This window comes from Moschus berezovskii, chromosome 19, assembly GCF_049115385.1.
Source record: "Moschus berezovskii isolate FMDL1 chromosome 19, NW_MosBer_1.0, whole genome shotgun sequence".
In the NCBI taxonomy this organism is placed as follows: Eukaryota; Metazoa; Chordata; class Mammalia; order Artiodactyla; family Moschidae; genus Moschus; species Moschus berezovskii.
Window position 1 is genome coordinate 67234083 of NC_142478.1, and position 19991 is coordinate 67254073.

Consider the following 19991-nt stretch of genomic DNA (forward strand, 5'->3'; position numbering starts at 1 on the left):
TTCCTCCCTTTAAGATCTGCTGTTATTCTGGTAGGGGCCAGTGGACCTAACATCCCAAACCTACCTTGCAGCGGTTGCCTGCACAAAAAACCTCAGAGTCTTCCCCTAGACTCTTTCATTTGTTTTTTTGTTTTTAAATTTGGCTGCACTGGGTCTTAGTTGCGGCACGAGGGACTTTTCTGTTGTGGCATGTGGGATCTTTAGATGCAGCATGTGGGATCGAACCCTGACCCCCTGCATTAGGAGCACAGAGTCTTAGCCCCTGGACCAACTGGAAAATCCCCGTGTTTCTTACTCTTGATGATTGGTGGGAGGGGGGTGACCCACAGGCCACCATATGAGAAATTTTCACAAGTACATAGAGACAAACACGGAACTCTCTGAGAAAGCTCCTCTGAGCCTCAGTTTTCTCATCTGTAAAATGGGGATACCAATTCTTGCCCCATTTACAGGCCTCACCATTGCTCTTTGAATAACCTAGACAACATTTGTGTAAATGCTATCAGAGGCATCAAGGAGCCATCAAGCATGTACAGTGCCTTCAAGTTTCCAATCCTCAGGACAACCTGGTGGATGTTACAACTGCTATGGTCTCTATTTCAGTCCCATTTTACAAGTAAGTAAACTGCGGCTCAGAGTTCAGTTCCTTGACTCTGCTTATACCCAGGCCCCATGCCGGTACCTTTCCCACTGCACCACCATCAAAACTGGATATAAGTAAATCCCATAAAGTGGAGGGTGTTCCCCTGAACACCTGGATACGATCCTAAGGTCGGATACCCGGCCGTGAACCTGGAGGGTGGAACCAAGTGTGCACAGCCATGTAGAAGGAGCACTGTGCATGGGGTTCAGACCCACGGGCAATCAAGGCCAGTGATGTCCTTCCCGTGGACCCTGGCAGACTTGCCATGCTGAGCTGCTGCCTTTCACTGAAACAACCCAGTTGACCCGAAAACCCAGCAGAGGGCCAAAGCTATTTTTTTTCTTGCAAACTGAACACAAGCAACAGCTGCCTTGTGCCAGGGTGATTGTGGCCTTGACCATAACGCAGGCAGGAAACCGCTCACTTCCAACAGGTGCTGGCTGGTGGCCAGATGGGGCTGGAGAGGGAGACGGGTCAGGGGTTTGTTTTCCATCTCTCCCCCACGCTCCCCCGCCACAGCGCACCATACCTGGCTGGGGCTTCGAGGGACAGAGAAGGGCAGCAAGTCAGTGTTAAACCAGCTACCTGTTCCCCTCCCACCAAGATGAACTCCTGAGCACTCACTGCCACTTACCCCCACTGCCAGGACGCCGGCTCCATTCTCGTGTGGGTCCGACAGGCACCCACGGCGTGACTAAGGGAAATGGGCCGTGGAGTGTCCTGTTTCAGCAGGAGCCTGGTGTCATGAATCAGGCCAGGGTGGGGGAGGAGTTTGGACCAGCCCGTGCTAGACACGAGGAGCTTTCTCCCAAGTCATGCGCCCTTATCTGCCATCTGTAAATATAAGCCATTTGCCAAGGTCCTTCCTTGCCCTTTCCCTCCTGCAGGTTCAAAGTTGAGTACTTAAGAAGCTGTCTGTGCTCCCGGGGGCTCTAAGGCCCACAGGGCCACCTCCCTCCAGCTTCCCACCATCCTGGAGCTAGAGCCTACTTTACTGCTCATGCAGTCGCCCACCCTCTTGCCCAACTCCAAGTCTCTAGAGTTTTAAATACTCCTGTAGGGACTTCCCTGGGGGTCCAGGGGTTAAGAATGTGTGGCAAAACACACATAACTGAGTGTATTAGTTTGTTAAGGTTGCCATAACTATACTGTAAAAAGTATAAACTGGATGACTTACACATAGACATTTATAACCTCACAGTTCTGGAGGCTAGAAGTCTGAGATGAGGTGTCAGCAGCTTTTGTTCTTTCTGAGGTTTATGAAGAAGAGACTGTTCCATGCCTCTTGCCTAGCTTCTGGCTAATTGATGGCAAACTTTGGCAGTCCTTGGCTTACAGAAGCATCACCCTGATCAATCTCTGCCTTAATCTTCACATGTGTCCTCCACTTGTTTATGTCTTTGAGTCCACTTTTACCCTTTGCTAAGAATACCAGTCGTAATTGGATGTGGGGTTCACCTTACTTCTCTGTGACCTCGTCTTAACTATTTACACCCACATGACCTTATTTCCAAATAAGATCACATTTTGAATTGTGAAGGATTGGGGCTTTGACATATGAATGTGAGAGGAGACACAATTTCATCCATCACATTAAGTTATAAAAAAATCCTATGTATTTATTGTGAACTTTCCTGCTGGCTCAGTGGTAAAGAGTCCACCTGCCAATGTAGGAGTTGACAAGTTTGATCCCTGAGTTGGGAAGATCAATTGGAGAAGGAAACAGCAACCCACTCCAGTATTCTTTACACACTGTTCATGGAGTTGATGCTTTTGAACTATGATACTTGAGAAGACTCTTGAGAGTTCCTTGGACTGCAAGCAGATCAAATCACTCAATCCCAAAGGAAATTAACCCTGAATATTCATTGGAAATACTGATGCTGAAGCTGAAGTTCCAATACTTTGACCACCTTATGAGAAGAGCCAACTCATTGGAAAAGACCCTGATGCTGGGAAAGATTGAAGGCAGGAGGAGAAGGGGACAACAGAGAATGAGATTGTTGGATGGCATCACTGATGCAATAGACACGAGTTTGGGCAAACTCAGGGAGATAGTGAAGGACAGGAAAGCCTGGCATGCTATAGTTCATAGGGTCTCAAAGAGTCAGACACAACTTACTGACTGAACAACAAAAAAAAAAAGAATCCACCTCCCAATGCAGGGGACACAGGTTCCATCCCTGGTCAGGGAACTTAGATCACATATACCAAGGGGAAACTAAGTTTGCACACCACAACTAGAGAAAGCCTGAGAGCCACAAGGAAGCCCCAGTGCGGCCAAAATTAAACAGAAAACACTCCTGCAATCATGCCAGCTTCTTGCTCCCATGTGTTCATCTGTCAGACACCTGGTAGGAGGTGTCCGTCCCAGCACAACCTGGGTTTGGCCAAGGTGAGCTTGATGCAAACAGAAGCAAAAGCATCAGGATGAAGTTCAAGGCCCCTTGGGCTAGCAGGCGATGGTGCAACATCCTTTTGCAAATTCAGAGATCATTACAGTGATAGAGGAAGCTATGCCAGGCTGCCAAGGCAGTCAAACTTGCCAGTAGATAATTCAACCTGCACTCTGGCCCTTAGGTTTGGGGTGTCACAGGTCACCCTGTGTTTCCCCATAAGCCACTCAGGTTCCCACCTGCCAGCCTGAGAGGGGGATACTTGGCAGGTCCAGTATTTTCGCTTGGTAGGTGAGCAGAGGCCAGAGGTCACATGTGAAATTAACGACACTGCCGTGAGTGGCACCAAGATCCCCTGCTCCGGGCCAGTGTGGGACAACAGCCACTGTAAAGACCCACTGTCCTCGGGTACCTTGGTGGGTGCCCTGGACACCGATGTGGGTTCTCACCTCACACGGGGTGAGTTCCGGGCGAAGGAGCTTCAGTGTTCTCATTGCCAAAACAGTGTAAGGGCACGGCTCCCAGACGGACATGTTGAGAATCCAGAGCAGTCACTCAGGCAGGGCGCTGAGCACAGTTGATCCAAGCAGAGAGCCTCAGGCAGGATGGATCACTGCCCGGTGACGCTCTGCCACCCACAGAAGGTTGTCTCTGATGAATCCTGTCCCCTCTCTGAATCTGTTTCCCCACCTAGAAAAGGAGCAAAAATCCCCAGCCTCACCCACGTCATAGGATTACTGGGAGGATCAACCGAGACCTGTCAGACCTTTTGAACACCACCCTCCCCTTCTTGCTGAACCAAAATGGAAAGAACACGGCTGGTGATGGTGAGCAGGGATTCTCCTCCACCAAGGGACAAAAACAGACTGGGTGTTTTTACGTGGGTGGCAGCCCCAGTCTGACACTGCTCAGGTCCCCGGGTGGGACAGGAAGACCCTCACAGAAAGACAATCCCTGGACCCCCTTCAGCTTTGCAGGCCTGTGGGGCAGGTGGTTTCTTTCAAAGAGGAGGCCATTTGTGGGGCTGCAGCAGATGTTAATTCAGGCTGAATTCACATGTTAATTAAATTCTATCTGTTCCCTGATCCAACGGAGATAGTCCTGAGAACTGTGTGTGTGTGTGTATGACTTTTTATGTTATTCGGAGAGATGAGGTTCTTAATTTTATTTTATACTTATTTTGGGTTTTTAATTTTTTTTTTTTTTTAATTTTTGTGGCTGTGGGATCTTAATTCCCTGACCAGGGATCAAACCCATGCCCCCTGCATGGGCAGTACAGAGTCTTGACCACTGGATGGGCAGGGAAGTCCCAGAAACAGTGGGACAGGACAGGAAGTTTATCCCTAATAGCTCAGAGGGGCGTATCTTCCTACGCACAGCCACTGTGCTGAGACCTTCACTCACGTGATCTCATCAAGAGGGGCTCCCTGAAGCCCTCTACAAAGGCACCACTTCCTCCTCACTTCCTGTGGGCTCGGTCACCTCCCAGGCTCACACCACTAGGACCCAGGTGGCCACGCTTTGAAGCCCGCGCTCCTAATCTCCATGTCCTCCTGCTCCCTGTGCACAATTTCCCTCCATAAGCCCGCAGGAAGGTCCTAAAACCCCGGACCTGAGAAGTGACTGTTGGGGGCACTGCTAGGGTTCTCAGAGCCTTGGGTTTGTTTCTAAATCTCTGCATCCACGCCTTTAAGAAACTAAAATGCAACAAGAAATAAATAACAAAACAACTTCTCTAGCCTTGGGGGTTCTTCTCCTGGGAAAGGTTTTGGGAGAGACGGGAGAGTTCTACCCAAAGGGAAAAATAACCTTTTAAAATCAAGATTTAGCCACTAGAATCCCAGAATCAGAAAAGTCACACCTGGAAGGCAGTTCATTTTCTTTCTTTTTTTTTTTGGCCGCACTGTGTGGCATGTGGTATCTTAGTTCCCTAATCAGGGATGGAACTCATGCTGTCTGCATTAGAAGGCAGACTCAACCACTGGACCACCAGGGAAGTCTGTGGAAGGCAGTTCAGAAAGAACTCCTTCCAGGTGTGGAGATGGACAGGAGAAAAATTAAAGAGGTGACATCTGCTCTGGGCCTTTGAAGGAGGAATAGGAGTTCATCAGGTTGCCAAGGGGGCAGGAAATCTCAAAGAGAATTTGCTCTCGACACCTGGTGGATGGCAAATTTCTAGCTTTACTGTCTAAAGATGGGAACTCGGCCAAAGTCACTAAACTGGAAGCCGTAACTAGCAGAATGGTTCTGTTGTGAAGGAATAATCATTTGTTTTCTTTAGAATGTTTGCATCTGAAGAAGATATTTAGGTATTGCTCCCTGCAAATGGGGAGACCTGAGAAATCACACCGGCTGTGGAATCCCCAAGCCTCAGCTTGCCCTGCGACCGTGGCCACCAGTACTGTGTCCACACTTCCTCCCCGCCAAAGGAGCAGCGAGAGAACTGCAGCCACCACCTCTCGGAACAGACTCTGTCCTCTGTTACTCTTCAACTAGGAACAACCCCTAGTAAATAACAACAGCTGCCCCTCCCATCATGGGGCTTCCCTGGTGGCTCAGAGGGTAAGGCGTCTGCCTGCAGTGCAGGAGACCTGGGTTCAATCCTTGGGTCGGGAAGATCCCTTGGAGAAGGAAATGGCCACCTACTTCAGTACTCTTGCCTGGAAAATTCCACGGACGGAGGAGCCTGGTAGGCTACAGTTGGGATCACATAGAGTTGCACACGACTGAGCAACTTCACTTCTCACCCCTCCCGTTATAAACAGCATCCTGCATTCAGGATCTCGTTTACTCCTCATGCAGTCCTACAAGGAAATTATCTTATCACATTTCACAGATCAGGCACGAGAATCCAATGCCCAGAGAGGGGGAGTGAGTTTCCCAAAGTCACACAGCTTCAGAGGTGCATAGAACCCAGCCCTGTTCTGCCTGACTCCAAAGCCTAGACTCCTAAGAGGCGGAGGTGAGCAAACTATTGATTCAATTGATTAACTGGCCACCCTCTTGGATGGATGGAATCAGAAGCCTGTAAGAGACACGGGGAGGGTTGACAGTTCTGAAACTTGTCACCTGTCAGAACACCTAGGCCTCTGGAGAATCTCAGCAAACACTGATAGAGCAAGCCTGAAATACCAACACCCAGTTGGTCCTAGAATTGAGCAGGTGTGCAGCCTCAGGGGCCACCGATGTAGAACCCAGCAGGAAAACACATTTGAGAAAAGTCTGTACATTTCAGTTCTTCCTGCAGTCAGGGGACGGCTCAGACACCAGAAGACCCAGGGTCCTCTGGGACTGCTGACCTTGAAAGGGGCACGTCCCTGGTGCCTGTTACATGGCAGGTGCTGGATTTACACCTGGGGAGACAAGTCCAGCTTTGGATGGGGTTGACCTGTGGCGGGGGGGGGGGGTGCCCAGGTAAAACCAGTCTGAATGGTTCTAGATTGGCGCCTGTCTTGGAGGAATGTAAGAGCTGCAATCCCCTACCTCCAGAGGAAAACTTCCTCTGTGAGCTCAGAGGTCTATTGGGCTCCTCTGTCCTGATCCTGACTCACTGGCATCATTCCTACAGAAACCGCGGAAGCCGACTGTTCTGCGCACCTGAGGTCCCTTCCCCCTTCCAGATGGAACTCTACCCTCCTTCCCCTCTCTTCCTTCTGTGCCAGGAATTTGCATTCTCCAACCACCACTCATTCACAGGCAGGTAATTCCTGGGCACAGGCGAGGTGCCGGCTGTCATGGATACGAAGCAAACAGAGCGGGAATGGTCCTGCCCAGGCAGGGTTTACACTGTCAGTGGGAAGCAAGTTTAGATCTCAGAGCAAAGTTAGGGCGCAAGCAGGAGAATTGCACGAAGGAGAAGCACTCGAAATGCATGAAACAGGGGCCCTGCCTTGGTCTTCGAGGTGAGAGAAAGCTTTCTCAGGGATATCTCAGCTGAGATGGAAGGCGTATGACTTCACCAGGCAGAGGTACAGGGTCAGGAGGAGACAGAATCTCTCCAGGAACCCTCCACGGTTGGCCTGGCACTGAGAAAAGGGTGCGGTGGGGGTGGGGTAGCAGACAGGGATGGAGAGCGAGGCGGGGGCCACACCTCCTTCTTGGAGCTAGCGAGGGCTGGAGCTATGGAGACAGCCCAGGGAAGATGCCACAGCCAGGCCACCCAGGCAGGAATCTCAGCTCTGCCACCTACCCACAAGCAGAGTGGGTAACCCGAGGCTGAACTTCCCCAACCTCAGCAGCCCACCAGGGTGATTAAATGCACTCATGGGCGGGAACTGTTTGTTGTTGTGTGTAGTTGCTGAGTTGTATCTGACCTTTTGCGACCCCATGGTCTGTTGCCCGTCAGTCCATAGGGTTTTCCAGGCAAGAGTACTGGAGTGGGTTGCCATTTCCTCCTCCAGGGGATCTTCCCGACCTAGGGATGGAACCCACGTCTCCTACTTGGTAGGCGGATTCTTGACAACTGACCTACCTGGGAAGCCACAGACAGACTGTTTAAACTGACGTAAATGAAGGATGGCCCCTGCGTTGGGGACCAGGGATCCTATGCAGTTTTCCCCGACGTCGAGCTGTCATGTGATGGGGACTTCTTCCTCCCGTCACCCCTGGCTCTGTTGGCTGAGCGCCTCCACTCAGGCTGGTCTCCGGGTGGGGCCGCTACAGCATCCAGCCTGGAAGGCAGTGGTGTAACTCGGGGCAGGGGGGGCACCTCCTTCCCCTCTGAGCCATACACCACCCTAGGGATTGCGGTTCACTTTCAAGGCTGCTCCCATGCTTCCTGCCAGCTTTGGAAATGCAGTTGCCAACTTTAGAGCTGAATCGATTGAGCCCCACAGACGGGTGACTCACCTCCCTAAAAAGAAACAGCCTCTCCTCTGTCCTGTCCCTTCCAGACTGAAAACATAAAACTGGCTGTAGACACAGAGTCAGAGTCTGGGGGCTCGAGCTCTGATTCCATCACCCTGAAAACCTTTAAAGGTGTGTACCTGAATCTGGGGACCTTGACTTTCTCATTCTGAAACATACCAAAGCCTGCATAAATAATGAGGATGCTTAGAAGAGCTCGTAGGCTGTACGGACAACAGTAGCAGTAGCGGTCTCAAGGGCCACTTCATGCTAAAGTGCAGCGACACAGAAATATCAAGGGGTGGGGACGGGGTCTGACGGTTGGCTCTGCCCTTGGGACTCACCCCTCTCACCCTGGAGTTCCGCTTTACAATCTCATGAAGTGTAAGCAAGTCGGCCTCACTGATGAGGTATCAGGTTTAGTGCCAGAAATTAATCTAGGTTTTTTTTTTTTCCTTTTTGAGTTTGAAATAATGACACCTATGGGAAACACAGTGTACTGGTTGAAGTACTGGATCTGGAGATGCTAGATTCAAGATTTCTGCTCTTTATTTCCTGCATGATCTTGAACAAGTTTCCTCACCTCTCTGTGTCAGGAAGCATGGCTTCCTGTGTGCTGTTTTGGATCTGTCAGGAATTCTCTGTTCCTTATTAATTCCTGAATATTCAGGAATTAAGAGGAGAGGCAAGCCTCTCCCAGGGGCTGAGGAATCCAGGCATTTCCTTCCTTAGTTTTTCTATACAGTGATAAGTACCCTCTTCCTTTTTATGAACCATATGGTAAAAGTGATTATTTACAACTCTCTGTTTAATATGGATTGCCTGTGTTTTATAAGTCTGGAATTTAATCTTTGTCTTTGCTGAGAGTAACTACAGTATATATGCCCACATCATGTTGATTAAAACACCTTTGCTCATCAGAGCTCTGGTCCCCGTGTCTTGCTTTCTCTCTCTCGCTCCCTCTCTTTTTCAGGATAATTCCTGGAGCGTAGAGGCTCTCTGTGTTCACTTTCCTGCCCGGGCTTCTAAGACCCTCTCGAGAAGGCGCTCTGTGCCTTCACCCCTTCGAGAGGGTGCCCGAGGCCTTCGTGAACAGAGCAAGCTCCATGCCAGGGCTTATTCTGCCTTCTTCTATACGGACAAGAGATATCGTGATTAAAGTAGAGGCCTTGACTAATTTCACAAAACAGGCCCTCCTAGATAGAACAAAAGCCATCCAAGCCTTAAATGAAGAGTAAATCCAAATGAAAAAAGCAGTAATTCATAACAGAATGGCTTTGGACATACTCACAGCTGCTCAAGGAGGGACCTGTGCTATAATTAAGGTTGAATGTTGTGTATACATTCCTGACTTATCTGGGAATGTATCGACTGCTTTAGACAACATGAAAAACCAGGTAAAGCAATGTCAGATGAAAACATTCCTTTCTGGACTTCGGTCCTATCTTGGGTGAAGGGCAATTGGTGGAAAACTATATTTACCACTGTTACAGTTGCTTTGATAGTTCTGCTTTGTGGACCCTGAATTTTACAATGTATTATGAACTTTGTAACCTGAAGATTGATGTCATTACTCCTAAATTGGTGGTCAGAGAGCCAGGGTACAATATATCCTTATGAATGATGCTCATAATATGAATTAAGAGCATCAAGAGGGGGGAATGAAGAAGGAATTCATAGGGCCTGGACTCCATCTTAGGCCTGTTCATGCTGATCACGCTCAGCCACCTTTCCAATGGACTCTGAACTCTGTGTTTAGTGCCTATGAAAACGACAACAGAAGGATAAGACCCCCTCCAGACAGGGGAACCTTGAAGATCGTATCTAGGTTACTCATCGCCTAAGAGAAAACATACACTAATCACCCCTTCCTCCAGACAGGCCATAAATTTTCTTCTCTATCGGAGTGTAACCTCGGGTTTATTGATTATTGGCTAATTGTTTGACTGTTTGAGCACATAAGCACATAGAATGATGGGGTTATTGGGATTGTATTTTCCTTGGTTTATAAGTCTCAAGGAATTTGGGGTGGTGGGTTCAGACACGTACACATGGGGTATAAAAGATTTTCGCAAATGTTGGTTGGGGTCCTTGGCTAAGAGGAGACTCTGCCTTGGGCCCGCCGGTGTAATAAACTGCACTTCACCATCTGCACTGTCCTTCTGAGTGAGTCTGTTTCCCGGAACGCGTGGCTACAACAAAAGCATGTTTCTTTTATGCATTTCCCATTGGTTGCATTTCCCAGGATGCTCAAGTCTTGTGCTAAGTGCTCTGCCTAAGACCAACTTTAAGCCACATTCTCTCTCACGTGGACCAGTGGACCAGCCTCCTGATCCACTACCGGCCCCCAGTCATGTCTCTCCAGTCCATTACGAACAGAGCAACCACGGGAATCATGTCATACAGTCACGAACTTCCCTAATGTCCAGATTATGATTTCTAAGTATATTTCCCACTAAAAGGAACCACGACCTCTTGGAGAAATGACTGACTCCAGAGCTGGGGCAGACACGTAAACACAGGAGGTACACCCTGAACAGCCTTCCCTGTCAAAGAAAAGATACTTAGGTCCGGCTCCGGCGGCGCAGACGCGAGAGACGCCTGGCTCCGGCGCAACCGACCACGTGCAGAATCGTGGCTGAGAGGAGCTGCCCAGCACCCAAGGTTAGGGCGGTGGCCGAGAGGAGCTGTACCATGTCCAGGAGGCGGTGGCTGCTTGGGCACCGGAGGGCCGAGAGGAGCTGATCCACATTCAAAGCAGGAGGGGCGGCCTTGAGGAGATACCCCTCGTCCAAGGTAAGGTACAGCGGCTGCACCTTGCTGGAGCAGCTGGGAAGAGATACTCCACGACCAAGTGGAATATAAGAATCCAGTGTTCTGGGGAGGAAGGACCAAGATGGCGGAGGGATAAGACGGCGAGACCACTCTCTCCCCCACAAATTCATCAAAAGAACATTTGAATGCGGAGTAAAGTCCACAAGACAACTTCTGAATACTGGCAGAGGACATCAGGCTTCCAGAAACACAGCCCATTGTCTTCTAAAGGAGAGAGAAGAAATCCAGCTCCACCCACCAGAACACCGACACAGGCTTCCATAACCAGGGAACCCGGACAAATCACCCGTCCAACCCCACACACAGCGAAGAAACTACATAATAAAGAGAACTCCACAAACTGCAAGAAGAGGGAAAGGCCACCCCCAGCAAAGCAATATAAGCAAGATGAAGAGGCAGAGAAATACCCAGCAAGTAAAGGAACAAGATAATTGCCACCAACACAAACAAAAGAAGAAGATATAGGGAATTTACCTGATAAAGAATTTTGAATTTTGATGGTGAAAATGATTCAAAATCTTGAAAGCAAAATGGAGTTACAGATAAATAACCTGGAGAAAAGGATTGAGAAGATGGAAGAAAGATTTAATAAGGACTTAGAAGAAATAAAAAAGAGTCAATATACAATGAATAATGCAATAGATGAGATCAGAAACACTCTGGAGGGAACAAACAGTAGAATAACAGAGGCAGAAGACAAGATAAGCGAACTAGAAGATAGAATTGTAGAAATAAATGAAACAGAGAGGAAAAAAGAAAAACGAATTAAAAGAAATGAGGACAATATTAGAGACCTCTGGGACAATGTTAAACGCTCCAACATTCGAATCATAGGAGTCCCAGAAGAAGAAGACAAAAAGAAAGACCATGAGAGAATACTTGAGGAGATAATAGTTGAAAACTTCCCTAAAATAGGGAAAGAAATAATCACCCAAGTCCAAGAAACCCAGAGAGTCCCCAACAGGATAAACCCAAGGCGAAATACCCCAAGACACATATTAATCAAATTAACAAAGATCAAACACAAAGAACAAATATTAAAAGCAGCAAGGGAAAAGCAGCAAATAACACATAAAGGGATTCCCATAAGGATAACAGCTGATCTTTCAACAGAAACTCTTCAGGCCAGAAGGGAGTGGCAAGACATACTTAAAGTGATGAAAGAAAATACCCTACAGCCCAGATTACTATACCCAGCAAGGATCTCATTCAAATTTGAAGGAGAAATCAAAAGCTTTACAGACAAGCAAAAGCTGAGGGAATTCAGCATCACCAAACCAGCTCTCCAACAAATGCTAAAGGATCTTCTATAGACAGGAAACACAGAAAGAGTGTATAAACTTGAACCCAAAGCAATAAAGAAAATGGCTACGGGATCGTACTTATCAATAATTACCTTAAACATAAATGGGTTGAAATTTTCAAAAAGGCTAGGAAACAATTCTCATAGCCATCAATAGTTCAGTGTTGAGTTCATGAATAGTTTTTAAAGTTTGGGACAAACTGTAGTATTTGCTATTTGAAGTACTATTTGTAATTGGCATATTACGATGTAACATTGGTCTTCATTTCCAACTTAAAACGCCTAAAAATGCCTAACAGGTTTTTAGATTTGTGAATTTTAGTTGAAATGTATTTTACGATGTTACTAAACCTGCAGAAATATTGAAATATTTCAGAGAACTTATTCACTGTACATTTAATTTATTTTATTTATAAAAGTTATGAACTGTAGAAAGTTTTACTTGTTGGGTCAAATGCTTGTTGCTTCAAATGCTTGTTGCATTTGAAGTGCTAGTTACAAGAAAATCAAATACCTTCAATGTATAAATGCTATTAAGTTTTTAAAGGACTCTGGAGTATAAGTAAGTTTGTTTAAAGAAATTTAGTTTGTTCAACTTGAATCAGCTCTGTCAAACATTAATTAAAAGCCTCATTTAAAAAAAATACAATAAAGATTCAGATGCTAAAAAAAAAAAGAAAAAAAAAGATACTTAGGGCCAAAAAAAGAAGATGACAATTGCAGTGGATTGAAATATGTCAAATATATTGATATTTTTAAAAATCATGAGGTCATAATGCTATGAAAACAAACACAAAACCCACCCCTTGCTGACACCTTGGAAGGTTGCTGTGGCACCACGTATTACTTTGGAAACTGAATTGCCACAAAAAGGGATGTGATTGAGCGTCTATCCTGCCTGCGCTGTAGGAAAGGACCCTGTACACTTCAAGGTTACCCAACGGTGGGTGAAAGTTCTAAGTTATACAACAGGGATGGCTCATAAACGCGGAATGATTGATGGCAATAGAAAACCATGATTCACAACCATAAATGAAATAATAATGTCCTAGGCTCCGACCAAGATGACTTGTAAAGACATCTGGGGAAAGGTTGAAGAGGAATTCCACAACGGAGATCAGGTTATCCCCAGACTCTATGATGAGTCGACACCACTGCAGGAGGGGTAATCAGACATTCTGTTCTTCTCGACAGGACACAATGAGAAGTATACAGCAACAGCTCTGCACTTGGACCTGAGTTCGTTCAAGCCTCTAGAACTGGTATTTTATTAAGAAGGACAGAGAAGCTTGCTACATGATGCCTTGAGGGTGCTTATTCAGCTGAATCAGCCAAATCCAGCATGGGGAAAATTCTACAGGACACATGATTCCATTTCTTCAATAAGCAACTGTCATTTAGTAAAGGAAGGTAGTGATTACTATAGGTGAAAAGAGACTTACTAGGAACTTTCATGGGTCCTGATTTGAACAAAACAATCTCAAAGGCAAAATCTTTGAGATGACAGGAGTACACTGAGCCTGAGCTGGATACTGGATAAAGGAAACAGCGTTAATTGCGCTGGAGGTAGATAATCATGGCAATGACTTTATATTTTTATTTATTTAACTGGCTGTGCCAGGTCTTAGCTGCAACTTGCAAACTGTTACTGGCAGCGTGTGGGATCTAGTTCCCTGACCAGGGACTGAACCTGGGCCCCCTGCATTGGGAGGGCAGAGACTTAGCCATTGGACCACCAGGAAAGTCCTGGCAATGGCTTTTGTAAAAAGTCCTCATCTCTTTTAGACCAATGCACTAAAGTATTTACCTGGCTCTGAGATTTGCTTGAAAAATACTCCAGAGAAACAGAACTTGAGTTAATGATAGTAACTTGAGTTACTCAATAACTTGAACTGTTAGGCAGAACCTAAGTGGTGGGTGTATGAGTGCTCACTGTAACTTTCTTTCAGTGTTGTTGTATGTCTTCAAATGTTCATAATAAAATGTTGGAGAGAAATACAGGAGGGAAAGGTGTGTGTGTGAGCAGGAGAAACTGGAAGAGCAAAAGGGCAACTGCTGTTGAAGGCGGGCGGTGACTGTGTAAGGCTTACTGTGCTATTCACTCTACCTCTGAATGTCTTTCCCAAAAAAGTTCATTTGTTGCACTAAAAAGTTTAAAAATACATAAAGCAAGATGTAAGGCACCCAGCCTACTTATTAGAACCTGAGTAGTTAATGGGCTTCCCAGGTGGTATTAGTGGTAAAAAAAAAAAACCCACCTGCCAATGCAGGAGACTTAAAAAGAGACTCAGGTTCGATCCCTGAGTCAGGAAGATCCCCTGGAGGAGGAAATGGCAACCCACTCCAGTATTCTTGCCTGGAGAATCCCACAGACAGAGGAGCCTGATGGGCTACGGTCCATGGGGTCACAAAAATTGGACATGACTGAAGCAACTAGAATACACACACAGTCACTAAGTCATGTCCAAGTCTTGCGACCCCCTGGACTGTAGCCCGCCAGGCTCCTCTGGCCATGGGATTTCCCTGCAAGAATAATGGAGTGGCACACCCAGTCAGAATGGCCATCATCAAAAATCCACAAACAACAAGTGCTGGAGAGGGCGTGGAGAAAAAGGAATCTTCTTGTACTGCTGGTGGGAATGTAAATTGATACAGCCACTATGAAGACAGTATGGAGATTCCTTAAAAAAAATAGGAATAAAAGCACCATATGACACAGCAGTACCACTCCTAGGCATATACCCTGAGGAACCAAAATTGAGAAAGATACATGTACCCCAGTGTTCACTGCAGCACTATTTACAATAGCTAGGACATGGAAGCAACCTAGATGTCCATCAGCAGATGAATGGATAAAGAAGATGTTGTACCTATATACAATGGAATACTACTCAGCCATAAAAAAGAACACATTCGAGCCAATTCTAATGAGGTGGATGAACCTAGAGCCTATTATACGGAGTGAAGTAAGTCAGAAAGAGGAAAACAAATAGAAACAAGTATATTAACACATACATACAGGGACTCTAGAAAGATGGTACTGATGAGTCTGTCTGAAGGGCGGCAGTGAGATGCAGACAGAGAAGACAGGCTTACAGACCAGGGCAGGGGAGAGGAAGGAGGCGGTGAGACGAGTGCAGGGAGTGGCACGCAAGCACATACACTGCCGTATGTAACACAGCCAGCCAGAAGGGATTTGCTGCAGGACCCAGGGAACTCAAACCAGGACTTTGTAAGAACCTAGAGGGGTGGGAAAGGGTGGAGAGGTAGGAGGAAGGTTCAAGAGACAGGAGACATATGTACACCTATGGCTAATTCATGCTGATGTATGGTAGAAATCAAACCAATATTGTGACGCAATCATCAATCAATTAAAAATAAACAAGTATAACTAAAAAAAAAAGAATACTGGAGTGGGTTGCCATTTCCTTCTCCAGGGGATCTTCCCGACCCAGGGATCAAACCTGGGTCTCCTGCATCGGCTGATAGATTCTTTACCACTGAGCTACCTGGGACATTAAAGTGTTTATTTTCTGATAAAGATCAAGTATCTAGTATAAAGTCATACTCTAATTTCTATCTCAGATCTGAAGGTAACAAGAGGCTGAGGGAGTTCACACAACACCTAAGCAGGGGCACATAAAACTCTTTTGCATGAATACAAAACGCTTTCCCAGAGCTCTTCAAATAAAGTCGTGATCTGGGGATGCTTGCAATTCTGATCACCTGACTTAGGGTGGGCTGGGTCTTTCCATTTAAAATCTGGAGAGATCAGTAAAGAAATCGCATCTTGGAAAAGATGCCCCCAAGACACTGTTAGAAGCAAAAATTATTTAGAAAACAATGTCTATACCTTTCAATTTTTAAATTGAAAAAGACCGGCTTCCTGGGAACTCCCCCTCCGTCGTGCCTGTGTCAAAATAACAGTAATGACTGATGTGAGAGACAGGATCAAGGACACAGAGAATTTTCAGAACAAAAAGTCTGAAGGACATAAAGTCTAGGAAGTTTTATACCAAACTGTGCATTGTAAAGGAGCTTCCCAGGTGGCGCTAGTGGTAAAGAACCCGCCTGCCTATGCAGGAGACATGAGAGACTCAGGTTTGATCCTTGGGTCAGGATGATCCCCTGGAGGAGGGCATGGCGACCCACTCCAGTATTCTTGCCTGAAGAATCCCACGGACAGAGGCGGTGTACAGTCCATAGGGTCACAAAGAGTCAGACACTGAAGCCACTGAGCACACACACACGTGCATTGTTAAGGGTAAGGCTCCCTGGAAGGAAGAGAGACAGACCGAAGGATGGTTCAAGGAGGAGCCCTATTTTACTACGGGCTTGATTCAAGACTTCCGTGGTACTACGCTTTTTAAAAATGAAACAAAATCATGTCTTTCTAGCCACAGAGGACACCAGAAATGCTTGACTCTTAAGAGTCTGCATAAAAAAAAAAAAATAAGAGCAAGTTTGAGAAATCAGACATCTATAGGAAACATAATTCTCTTCCTGAAGACTGAAGCTTTGGGAGTCAAAAATCTCCCCCCTTGCCTTTTAGGTAAGGCTAAACTCTTTTGGTTTGGGGAACTGATAAAAGTTTGCACAAGTATCCCCAGCAACATAACCATTTATAGAAGCAAAGAAAGGTCCTTCATCTACATTACATTTCCAGCCCTTCACATCAGCTTCTCACAGCCAGCCACACTTCTGTCCAAAGGCTGCCCTCGCTACGTGTTAAATTCCTGTTCACCTGGACACTGGCTGTGTGGTCAATGACCCCAGGGAGAGGAGAGCTCACTTACCACTTATCTCTGCCTCTTTCCTTTCCCCATGTCCTTTCAACTGGGCATCCAGGCTGAATTTTCCAGGTTCCCGTTTTGCTGAGGACCTGAATGTCAGCTAGCCAGCGGCTCACTGCGGGGACTATAAATGTCACTTTCAGATGAACTAGCTCCTGCTGTTTAAAAATATCCCCGGGGCACTCCACTTCCAAGGCTCTGAAGAGCAGGCATAAGCCAGGCTAAGTGGGAAAAGTTCTGTCCCCTGCTTTTAATCCCATTCCTCGCTTTATTTCAAAGTCCCTAGATGTCTGAACCACGGGTCATTTAAAGTCCAAGCTGCCATCAGCAGTACAAAGTCATTTTGGCCCTCCTGACACGAGCGGAAAATTAACCCCGAGTAGGTGTGGGGTGTTCGTGAAATGTCTTCTGGAACAAGCCCACGGTGAAGGTCCAAGACGATCACTTTCAAAAGATCTCCTGGCTTCTTTCCCCGCAAGAGATTTTGTAAAAACCTTCTCAAGGAAGATGCCACCTAATGAAATGTCTCCTATTTTTCAGGACTCAGAGGAAAAAAAACAACCAAACAGCTCCGTTCCCACGCAGGGTCAGATGGCTGTCTCTGGGACTGGCGGAGAAGACATAAATCTTTAGGCTCTGTGCCATGGTTACAGAGTGTTCCTCAGCTGGGGGGTGTGTGTGGAGGGAGCAGGGCCAGAGGCTTGTAGGACAAAGGTCATGTCCAGATCTGAGCCAGAGCTGGGCGGGGGGCGGGGGGGGGCACGGGGCAGCCAAGGCCGCACAAAAGGGCATTCCACTGTGCTCCGCAAAAAGATAAGAGGACCACAGTTCAGTGGCCTGGCAAGTGGAAAAACCCGTAAGGGTGCTGAACTAATGCATAAATGATTTCAGCGGTGGGTGTGCCAGGTGCAGCTTCACCCTGCCAGAGCAACTTCATTTTTGGGCACGTTTTTCAAGAAGGAAGAGTTAGCAAATAGTCAATCTCGTGGGATTTTCTCCAGTGGACTTACAAGGAGGAAGCATATTTCTTGCCTGCTGCCCGGGTTCTCCTGAAGCCTGGGTATCATCAGAGGGAGCCTGGAGTTGGGGATGAAAAAAATGCAGGTCAAGGACTCAGTCGATGACGGGGCTTAGGTTGTTTACCCAGACTGCTTCACTCCGGAGGAGCTCACACAAGCCTTTGGAAGAGCCATCTCTCTAAATGCAGACATGTCCTCTGATGTCTCCGGGGGGAGCCGTTCATAACTCAGGGAAATTTTTTTAACACTCCATTGAAAATCTCTCCCTAATGACTCCAAAAATTCATGATCTGGGCAAAGGCTCAATAGTTGCAGGACCACTGGGCTTTGAAATCAGATTGATCTGACTCTGAATCCTTGCTCTGTCACCTGTGGCTTTGGGCAAATGGCCAAGCCTGTTTTTTCACCTAATGACTTTACCGCATGGTTGAGAAGAATAAAGGAAATGCTAGGAACTTCCCTGGTAGTCCAATACTTGTGAATCCACCTTGCAACGCAGGGGAAAAGGGTTCGATCCTGGTCAGGGAACCGAGATCCCACGTGCCGCGGAGCAACTGAGCCCTCGTGTTCTGGAACCCAAGGGACACAACTAGAGAATTCCGTGTGCTGCAAAGCAAGATTCCTCATGAGGCAAGAGACCCCGTGTGATGCAACTAAGACCTGAAGGACCCTCCAGCCCGCCCCCTATCGTGCAGATGGGGAAACTGTAGCTTGAACTGGGGTCGTTGGGTCACATGATCTGTAAGCAGAGGAGGAGTAACAGAAATCCTCAAGTGGCCAAGACCTGCCACCTCCAGCCCCCAACCCTGCATGGTGTAGCCCCCGCCCCAGGGGTCCCAGGTGACACCAATGCAGCTCTGAACTCCAGCTGCCCAAGGGGGAGGAGATGGAGTCAAAGCACAGAGAGTTCCTGCAGGTACAGCAAGTTGCCTTGCACAGGCATTTGCCCTGCTCAACCTTGAAGACTCTGGCTCCTCTACCCTGAATTCTTCCAACCTCCCAGTCACCCTGACACCCCTGGGGACGTCACTGCCTTCCTGGCGAGGCCTCTGCGCCCCCTGGTGGCCATCCAAGGCCCAAGCTGCAGAGTCGGGCCATCGCCAAGCCCATCTCACGTATGGCTTTTTGCCCAGCTGAGTTCTAGAGCGGGGTCCCACCCGGGATACTGCGGCCCAAACCCTCCTCCCGGGGAGCGGATGATTCCACCCATGGAGTCCCATACCAGCTTTGCAACCAGGGTACCCCAGTTCTAAGAGTTCCATATACTAAAATCCCCCTATGGCACAGAGTATCTGATTGTTACACAGGATTGATTCTGAGTTTCCCTGTTTGGCCCATGGGTCAGCAGGGAGTTGCAGCTTTTGGTTGTCAGTGCCAGACTGGGAAGGGTCTGTCCTCCTCCTCCACTGACAGCTGCAGGGCAGGTGAGAAAGCTGGATTGGGAGCCGGCCTGCTGGAAGGGCGCTGATGCTGACAGCCTTTGGAGGCCCTGAGCTCTAATGACCCACCTGCTCTGAACCAATGTCCCTTCTCTGACTCAGGGTTCAAGTGAAAACAGCCAGCCACAGAGGGTAAGGGATCTGTCACAGGTATTTGAACTTAGGTGACTGTTGTCTGTTGTTGTTTAGTCCCTCAGTCGTGTCCAACTCTTTATGACACCCCCACGCCCCATGGTCACCCACCAGGCTCCTCTGTCCATGTAATTTTCCAGGCAAGAATACTGGCATGGGTCACCATTTCCTACTTCAGGGGATCTTTTTGAATCAGGGATTGAACCTCCATCTCCTGCACTGGTAGGTGAGTTCTTTACCACTGTGCCACCTGGGAAGAGCTAGGTGACTTGCAGGGGTTACTTAATGTAAGCCGTCTCTGGAGGGCTATATCCTTGAATCTGATGCTGGAGCTTGAAGCCCTGGACCAGGCTGTCACAACAGAGGGATCTGAGGCAGCCAGGAGCAAGAACGTGCTGGAATCCACAGGCACAAGCCCATGCAGAACTAAGTAATCTTAGTTCCCTGAGATGGTGTACCAAGAAGGGCACATAGCTTTTGTGGTATTGCCAAAAATGTATAAATTGATAAATCAAGGGAAAGACTGAGAACGTCACAGACCAGCGTTGAACGAGACATCATAGCAAAGTGTAATGTGGCATCCTGG

General features: G+C 47.4%; 1 protein-coding gene across 4 annotated transcripts in view; it reads right to left on the reverse strand.

Moving 5' to 3' along the window:
* ACACB (acetyl-CoA carboxylase beta) overlaps positions 1-17399 on the reverse strand; it is a 123883-nt gene extending 106484 nt beyond the window's left edge. For 3 of the 4 annotated variants that reach the window (XM_055405358.2, XM_055405356.2, XM_055405361.2), the window contains exon 1: positions 1278-1433. The gene's annotated coding sequence lies outside the window, so the exon portion shown is untranslated. Of the gene's footprint in view, positions 1-1277; positions 1434-16818 lie in introns of those variants that run through there. The other variant, XM_055405357.2, reaches the window with a different exon arrangement.
* Between the last annotated feature and the right edge of the window lie 2592 nt (positions 17400-19991).